Here is an 8,591-nt window from a genome sequence, read left to right on the forward strand (position 1 = left end):
TTTGGGACCAGGGGGGCTCCGTGCGGGCCCCGTGTGGGCCGCAGCCCCCTGACACCCGCCCCCCCGGGCTCCTCTCTCCACAGGTCCCGGCCCACCCCCGGCCCCCTCCCGACGGCTCTGCCCGCCCCTCCGCATCCCTCCCCCCCCTCCCGGTTTATTTTCCTGTTTTTGTTGGTTGCTTGGTTGGGTTTTTTCCTACCCCGCACCCCTCCCTTGTTTCTCCCTCCCCCCCCCCCGCAGCAAGATGGTGCAGAAGGAATCTGAGATCCCGGTTTCCACCGCTCCTTCAAGGTAAGGGGTGCTCCCCGCCCCCGTGATGTTCCGGGGGGTGTAGGGGGTTGGGGTGCTCCGGGGCGGGACGGGAGGGTGCGGGTTGGGGTGCGGGTCCGCGACGGCCAGATCCCCTGCCCGGGGCGGGGGGGGGGGGGGGCACAGACACACATCAGCGACCTCCCCCCTTCCCCCCCCCCCCCCACCCCCCCCCCCCCCGAGGAGGGAGGGGAGCGCTCACGGTGCTGCCACCCAACCCAGGCCGCAGGACCCCCATGTCCTGCTGGCCCGGGGGTCAGGGTGCTCCCCGAGGGGGAGTCAGACAACCCCCCCACACCCCCCCCCCCACAGCAAGGCTTTGCTCACCCCGCTGCAGCTCCCACGGGTTTCCCCCATGGGGTGGGTCAGCGGGTGGGCTGCATGTTCCCCCCCCCCCAGCTGCACTCATTCACTGCACGTCTGCGAGCAGGGGGTGGGGGGCTGCTGGGCCCAGCCCGGGACCTGTTGTGCGAGGGCCAGATCCTGGCAGGGGGTCTGCAGCCGGGGCACCAGGACCCCCGTCCCTCCCGGCCACTGTCACGCGAGGGGGGTGCGAGGGGGGGGTCTGGGTCCCCCAAACGCTGGCTCTCGTCAGGCGGGCACCTTCGTGGGAGCTTTGTTTAGTTTGGCTCCCGGGGCTGCGAGGGATGCTGGGACCTCACCCGAAACCTGCCCGGCTTATTTTAGCTGACACCTAATGCTGCTTTGAGGAATTCTGGCTGGGGTTTGGGCCCCCCCTCCATCCCCCCCACCCCAGGTGGTTGGGGACCAGGGCGGGGGGGACACGGGGGACACCTCGGATGCGCTGCCGGAGCCGCCGCGCAGCGTCTGCCCTGTGTGTCCCATCCCCCAAACCTTTTGTGCGCCGGTGCTGCGGCAGCGGGCAGGGCCCCCTGTCCCCCGTGTACACCCCTGGTGCCCCCCTCTGGGAGGCCTCATCCTGCCCGTGGTGCAGGGACTTGGGCCCGAGCCGCTCGTCCCCGCCATGACATGGGGGCCTTGGGGGGGCTGGAGGGTGACACCGCACTCCGCAAACCCTGATACTGTCTTTTTTTAGGGGGGTAGGGGGGGAATCTGGCCAAACGCTGCGCAGGAGCGTTTTCAGGCATCAGGAGTGGTGCTTGGTTGGGGGAGATGCTCGTGGCATCCCTGCACCGCGATGGGGACCCCCCGGCCCCTCGAGAGCCGCCCCGGCAGCAAACAGGCGCTTTCGGGCTGTTTCTGGCGGCGGTGGCCGGGGCTGGCTGCTCCCGCGCCGCGCTGGGGCTGGCAGCCGGCCCGGGCACCGGGGCACCGGGGCGGGTTGGTGAACGCCGCCGGGAGCTGCTGCCTCCACCCAAACAGATTTCGTAACCCCGCGGAGGACGGGGCCCTTTCGCCCTGCGGCCAGGTGCCCCCAGCACTGCCCCGTCCCGCGGTGGGGTGGCTCGGGGGGGGCTGAAGTTCCCCATGTCCCCTTTGGGGTGCTGGGGGCAGAGGCGCTGGGTTTGGGGTGGGGGAGGCAGTGGTTCCCACACCCATCACCCATGCGGGGTGCAGGGAGGGTTGGGAGCGGGGCCCGATCCTGCCAGGTCACGGGCATCACGCAGCCACAGGCACGGCGCTCACCGGAGCGGCGCTGAGTGGGCTCCGGCCCCCCGTGACCTTGCGGGGAGGTGGGAGGACGCGGTGCGGTGGCTCCGGAGCCCGTCCTGCCCTGTGGCTCTTCTTCCTCCCCCCCTCGCTGTAGTTCAGGTCAGGGTGGATATTCGGGGCTGGGTTGGTACGCGCAGCCCCAGTCCCTCTCATCATCGCCCGCGTGCCGGCCTGGGGCTGCTGGCACAGAGGCATGACCCCGCGGCAACATCCCTGGCAGGAGACATGGTCAAACCCTTCCTCCTCCTCCTCCTCCTCCTCCTCTTCCTCCGGCTCTGCTGCATCCCTCTGGCAGCAGTGCCGTGAGCCGGTGCCCTGCACGAGCAGAGCGTGTGCCAAGGCCAGCGGCGTGCCTGGACCGGGCGGGCGGCGGCGGCTGGTCCAGCAGCTGCCGTCTCACTCGTGTTCTTGGCCCTTGCAGGAACAAAACCCCTTCAAGCTGGCGTTTGACCTGGAGCCCGTCTTCAAGTGCCCATCCTGTCCCGGTGAGCTGCGGGTGTCCACCCGGGGGGGTCCCCTCACCCTGGACCCCGGGATGTCGGCCCTCTGCGTTCCCCCGAAGGCACTGTGGCGCTGCCCCGGGGGTGGCGATGCTGGGGGGAGCGCAGGGTGGCTGGGGGTGACTCACGCCGGTGGCTTTGCTCCGGCGCAGACGTGTCTTTGAGTCAGCCCATCGACATCCCCTGCACCAAGAAAAGGAACAAGAAGCAGCACTGCAGAGCCTCCGGCAGGTTCGAAGGTGAGCGGGGCTGCCCAGGGACCCCAGGGGTCCCCCCCCAGGCTGCGGCAGGGCTGGGGCCCTCCTGGTGTCCCCAGGCTCGGGGACAGCCGTGGTGTCCCGTGCCACGGTGGGGCCGGCAGCTCAGGCGCCCTCTCTCCTGCCAGATGTTTACCGGCTGGACGACGAGGTGCTGGGAGAAGGGGCCCAAGGCAGAGTCCAGTCCTGCGTTAACCTCGTCACCAACAAGGAGTACGCAGTGAAGGTAAAGCTCTGCGGCTTGGGGCTGCAGAGCCGGCTCCTGCCCACCCCCTGTCTCAGTTTCCCCTTCTGCCCTCCACATCCTGGGCTCCTGGCTCTCCTGGCTGTGCGGAGCTGGCACAGGACGACGGTTTCACGGGGTAGAGGGGATGGAGAGGGGCAGGAGCGGGGCAGGGCCAGGCCACGCAGGTGGCACGCTGTCCTCTGCCACCGCCCAGCTGCAGGACCTTGGTCAACCCCCTTAGCCACGCTCCTATCCCTGTAAATTAGGGCAGACACGAGATTAAATTAACGCTTGCGCCGCGTCTAGGGACTTGGGGCAAGCAGGGGCATGTGGTGCGGCAGGGTGGCCAGCCCCCGCTCGCCCCAGGGAGGTCTTCATGCCCCCGCGAACACTAGAGGGGTCGGGGTGAGCCAGCTGCTTTTGGGGTCGGGGATGGTGGTGCCGCGTCCCTGCACCCCACAGGCTCCCAGTCACGGCGTGGGGGGGCTGGGACAGGCCCTGTGTCCAAACGCAAGGGGCACTTGGCTTCCCCTGTTGCCCCAGGGTGCCTTTGGGTGGCCAAGCAGGGAAACTGAGGCAGGGAAAGGTCTGCATGGTAGTTGGGTTTCAGTGTGCCCCGAAGGGCTGGGGGTCAGTGGGACCACCCAGCTTTCCCCCGCGGGTGGGGACCCCCTGCTCACCCCATGGCACGTCCACCAGGCACCCGCTGTGCCAGCGCCCGGCGGGGCGAAGGGCCGTGCTCCGCTGCCGGGGCGGCTGCGCCGGGGCTCGGCCGCAGAGCTCGCCTTGGCTGCGGGCCCTGGGAGGGAGCGGCTTGGCCCCGCTGCCGGGAACAGCCTGTTCTGCTTCTTTAACCTCTTCGGGCACCCCCCGCCTGCCTCTGCCCGGCCCCGGGGGTCCCCAGCGCCAGGTGGGTTGGGGCGCGGTGGTTGCCGGCCCCAGTCCCTCCCTAGCAGCGGTGCCTCTCCCTGAGTCTCGCCCGCTTTGCCTTGCAGATCATCAAGAAGCGCCAGGATGACTTATGCAGCGGGGTCTTACGGGAGGTGGCGATGCTGAATCTGTGCCAGGGACACAGGTACCGCAGGGCAGCCACCGTCCCCATCCCCCACCGTGGGCACAGGGCGCGGGCTGAGACCGGGCTGACGCTCGAGACACCCATGGGCGGCAGGCAGGCCGTCCTCCTGCGCGGCTCTCCCTCTGCGTGGCCTCGCCGGGAGCATCCCGAGGCGACGTGGAGCCGCTTGCCATGACGACGGGGCCGCGGCGGCCGAGTTGGAGCGGTGCCGAGGGGCGAGCCGAGCTGCCGCCGCGGCGTTCGCCGTCCCGCCGCGGAGAGCTGCTGAGCGGGGCTGTTTCTGGAGCGGGGCAAGCGAGCCAGGAGGGTCTGCGAGCAATTAGGGAGTGGGGCCCGGCGCTGGAAGCCCCTCTCCCCGCTGGAATGTGGCCGGGGGCCCCAGCCGCGTGGTTTCAGTCACTGGAAACCCGATTTTCTCCTCCGTTGGCCCTCCCCCGGGGAGTCGTGCGGGGTGGGCGGCTGCGGGGAGGGGGGGACCCCGCGATCTTTTTGGGGGGGTGCCGGGCTGACACCGCTGTCCCCGCAGCAACATCCTGCAGCTGATTGAGTTCTTCGAGGAGGAGGAGTGGTTTTACCTGGTGCTTGAGAAGATGAGGGGAGGTGAGTGCGGTGCCGGGGCGGGGGGAGCGGGGGTGGCGGGAGCCCCCCCAACACCCACGAGCCCCCACTCCGCTATCGCCCGGCTGCAGGCTCCATGCTGAGCCGCATCGAACGGAGGTGCCGCTTCAACGAGCTGGAGGCCAGCATGGTGGTGCGGGACATCGCCAGCGCCCTGCACTTTTTGCACATCAGAGGTGAGCTGACCCACCCCGGGGTGCAGCCGTGCCCCCCCCAGCCGGGGGGTGCTGCCCCCCCCTCCTGCCCGGGGAGCAGGGGCCGGTGCCGGCCACGGGCGCGCAGGGTCAGGCCCGGCTGCGTCGTGTTGTCGTGGTGCGGAGTCTGCTCCTCCGGTTTGGCCGGGACTCGGGGCCAGCAGCAATTTGTGCCCTTCGCCATGACGCGGGCGGTGATTTGGGGTGGGGAAGGAGGGGTCCCTGCGCCGCCCCCAGACCTTCTGCTGTGGAAATCTTGGAGGGGGGGGGGCAGGCTTTTCCACTCATCGCCTCTTCTCCCCACTCCCAGGAATTGCTCACAGGGATATAAAACCGGGAAATATTCTGTGCGAGGGCCCGGACCAGGTGAGCGGGGAGCAGGGGGTGGTGCCGGGGCTGGGGGGGCCCTGGTTCCCCGCGGGGGATGCTGCTGCGGCAGCTGGGGCCCGAACGCGGGGCTGAGGGTACCCAGGGGCTGCTGGGGGGGGTCACTCACCGCTGCTCCCCCCCTCCCCAGGTCTCCCCGGTGAAGATCTGTGACTTCGACCTGGCAACTGGCACCAAATTGAAGGGCGATTGCTCCCCGGAGCTGCTCTCGCCGGTAAGCATGCAGACCATGGCGCAGGGTGGGTATAATGTCGATTGGGGGTCCTGGGGGGGGGGTGGGGGGTGTGGAATGTCCATGGAGGGGGGAATGTCCATGGAGGGGCCCCCCCAGGCTTTGGGGCTGCGTGCAGCCCCCCGCTGCTCGTCGCTCCCGTCGCTGCGGGACCCCCCTCGGCAGCGGCGGGCGAGATGTGGTTCTGTAACGCGGGGGGGCTGGGCAGCGCAGGGGGGGCTGGCGCAGAGCCCAGGCTGCCGCGAGCCTTAGCAACAGCCGGCCCCGGCAGAGACGGCTGCGCGGAGGCTGCGCTTTTGGGGAGAAGTGGGTCAGGTCACGAGGCGGTGTGGGCTGCAGGTCGCGTCACGTGCGCTGGAAAGCCCCAGAGCCCCGGGAGCTGTGGGGGAACCATGGGGGAACGGGACCGCTGGCTCTCGCCTCGCGTCAGCGTTAACTCCTCCGGCACCGGATCCGGCGCCTGCTGCGGCGGCCCTGCCCGCGTCAGGCAGGGGAACAGGCAGAGCCGGCTCCATCCCCGCCGCCCGCTCCGCCATGTCCCGGGCGATGGGACGGACGCTGCCCCGCTGAGCCGGCCCGGTGGCGGCAGTGCTGGGGGTGGTCCGGGGGGGTGTTGCACCCCTTTAGGGTTTTATTTTTTTCGAGGTGGCAGGGCTGTGACATCCCCCGCGTGGCGATGGGAAACCTGGCCGGGATGATCTGCCCTGCCAGGACCAAACCCGGGAAGCAGCCGTGTCTGCACCCTCATTTTGGAGGGGGTAGACCCTTAGTTCTGGCAGACACCCCCCCATCCCCGTCTCTCAGCTCTGCCCCATCGCTCCCCTATCCTTTGGGGCTCACCCCCGCCTCTCCCCGCAGTGCGGCACCGCCGAGTACATGGCCCCGGAGGTGGTGGACGTTTTTTACAGGAAAAAGGATGCGCCCACCTACGACAAGCGCTGCGACCTGTGGAGCCTGGGCGTCCTCCTGTACACCATGCTGAGCGGGTACCCCCCCTTCGTGGGCTGCTGCGGCTCCAGCTGCGGCTGGGAAGACGGCCAGGCGTGCTACACGTGCCAGGTGCGTGGCGGACCCCGACAGTGCCGAAACCCGCCGCTGGCTTGGCAGCACCCCTCCCAGCTCAACCCCTTTTTTATTCCCCCCCCGACCCAGCGTATGCTCTTCAAGAGCATCCAGGAAGGGAAGTACGAGTTTCCTGACAAGGACTGGGCGCACATCTCCTCTGGGGCCAAAGATCTCATTTCCAGGTTGTTGGTGCGAGATGCCAAGAAGCGGCTCAGTGCGGCCCAGGTCCTGGAGCACCCCTGGGTGCAGGGGGTGAGTGCTGCTGCCCCCCCCTCCCCCCCCTCCACTCCCCAGTGCCGGGGTGGGGGGACACCCCATTGCAGGGTCCTCAGCTCTGACCTGGCTGCGTTTCGTTGCAGTGTGCCCTGGATAACAGCCTGCCGACCCCCATCATCTTGTAGAGGTGAGCGTGGGTGGCCCTGGGGTGGGGGTGGGGGACACATTCCAGCCCCCCAAATCCTGGCTCCTCTCCCCAGTGAGCCGCTCTCAGCTCTGCTCGGCTGTGGCTCTCGCCATCTGGGCAGCTGTTGCAGCACGTGATTCGGGCTGGAGCCGTGTTTTTGGTGCCTGACCCATCTGGCGTGGCATGCGCGTGAGGGGACACCCCGATATTTGCCCCCCAACCTCCCTCCAGCCCCCCGCATCCCACCCTGAGCCGCTTTCTCCCCGCAGGAAGAGCAGTGCCAAAGAGCTCACCTCCTTCGCCGCAGAGGCCGTCGCCATCAACCGCCAGCTGACACGGTGCAACAAGGATGAGGAAGAGGAGGCGGAGGAGGAAGCACGGCCCGTCACCATCAGTGCTACCTCACGGGCCATGCAGCTCTACCCCCCCTCTGAGTCCAAGCTGGCCAAGCGGCGGCAGAAGAGCAACCTGGTCAAGGCGGTGGCTGCTGGGCAGCACCCGGTAGCCCCCGTGGTCATGGTGGCTGACCAAGCGTGAGCTGCACCCCTCGGACCTGCTGTACCCCACGTCCCCCCATCCTCCTTCTTTCTTCCCTCCCCCCCCAACCCCCACCATTTCTGGCTAGTGACAAGATCAGGACTCGTCCCTGTGGCTGGTTTCCAGGGTTTTGCTGATCTTGTAGGTCTGGGGTTGGGAGGGTTTGTTGAAGATCTGTTTTTTAAGGTATTAAATCATTAAGGTTGCTTCACCCAGGACATCTGACGGACACACGGACTTTTGTTTCCCCGACTCTTGGTTTCTCCTCTGAGATTTTTTCCTCCCTCCCTGACACCAAAGGACTCTTTGTATCCGCGGCCGCTTTGCCGAGTTCAGCTCATTTCATGCTGTGAACAAAAGGCCCTCGGTCGCGTTTTCGACAACGGGAGTTGCGTTTTAACCTCGTCCCTCCCTTTGAAGCTGCGGGTCTTTCTCCGATGTTGGGGTCGATCCCACAAACCCCCCCTCCCGGGGGTCTGGGAGGCATCTCCCGGGCGCAGGGACCCCCGCCGTCCCGTGCTCGGGGGCATCCCCGGCTGCGCTTCGAGGGGCTGCGGCGGGCAGGGAGCAGCTCAGGCCGGGGAGAGACGGTGCCAGCGAGGGAGCAGCTCCCCGTCCCACTGAGCCGCCCTCTCTCCTCGGCAGCCTGCTTTCAGAGTAAGCTGTTCACCCCTTTTTTTATTTTTTTATTTTTTTTAATTGTTGTTTTTAAACTGCTAGCTGTGCTTTTCTGCAGGGCATGGAGAAATGTCTTCCTTTCCCCCCGCGCTCCGGCCGGCGGCTCCCCGGGGGTAAGGTCAGAGCCGGGGGGATGCTCAGGCGCCTGGGGCCGTGCTCTTGCGCTGGGTCGGGCGTTGCACCCCTGTTTGTGGAGGGGGGGGCTCACCAGTGGCTGGTGGAGGTGCAGGGCAGGATGAGGTCTCCAGGGCGGCTGGAGCAGCCAGAAAATATTACCCCTGCGGGAATAGCGGGGTGCTCTGTGGGAAGGGAAGGACCCCCCTTTAAAGAGCACTGGGACTCGTTGCAGGGCAGTGTGACCTGGCGTGGCTTCGGGCTGTCCCCGAGGCTGCCGTGGCCGGATGCCGAGGGTGCCGAGTGCCCCAGGATGTGCCGGTGGGCGAGCGGCCGGGCTGGCGGCAGCACCCGAGGGCCA

At 68.0% G+C, this 8,591-nt stretch overlaps 1 pseudogene; it reads left to right on the forward strand.

The window, feature by feature from the left end:
• Nucleotides 1-244: 244 nt before the first annotated feature.
• On the forward strand, nt 245-7,438 carry LOC142364066 (MAP kinase-interacting serine/threonine-protein kinase 2-like; annotated as a pseudogene).
• Nucleotides 7,439-8,591: the final 1,153 nt, after the last annotated feature.

The sequence above is a fragment of the Opisthocomus hoazin genome, chromosome 24 (assembly GCF_030867145.1).
Source record: "Opisthocomus hoazin isolate bOpiHoa1 chromosome 24, bOpiHoa1.hap1, whole genome shotgun sequence".
NCBI classification, from domain to species: Eukaryota; Metazoa; Chordata; class Aves; order Opisthocomiformes; family Opisthocomidae; genus Opisthocomus; species Opisthocomus hoazin.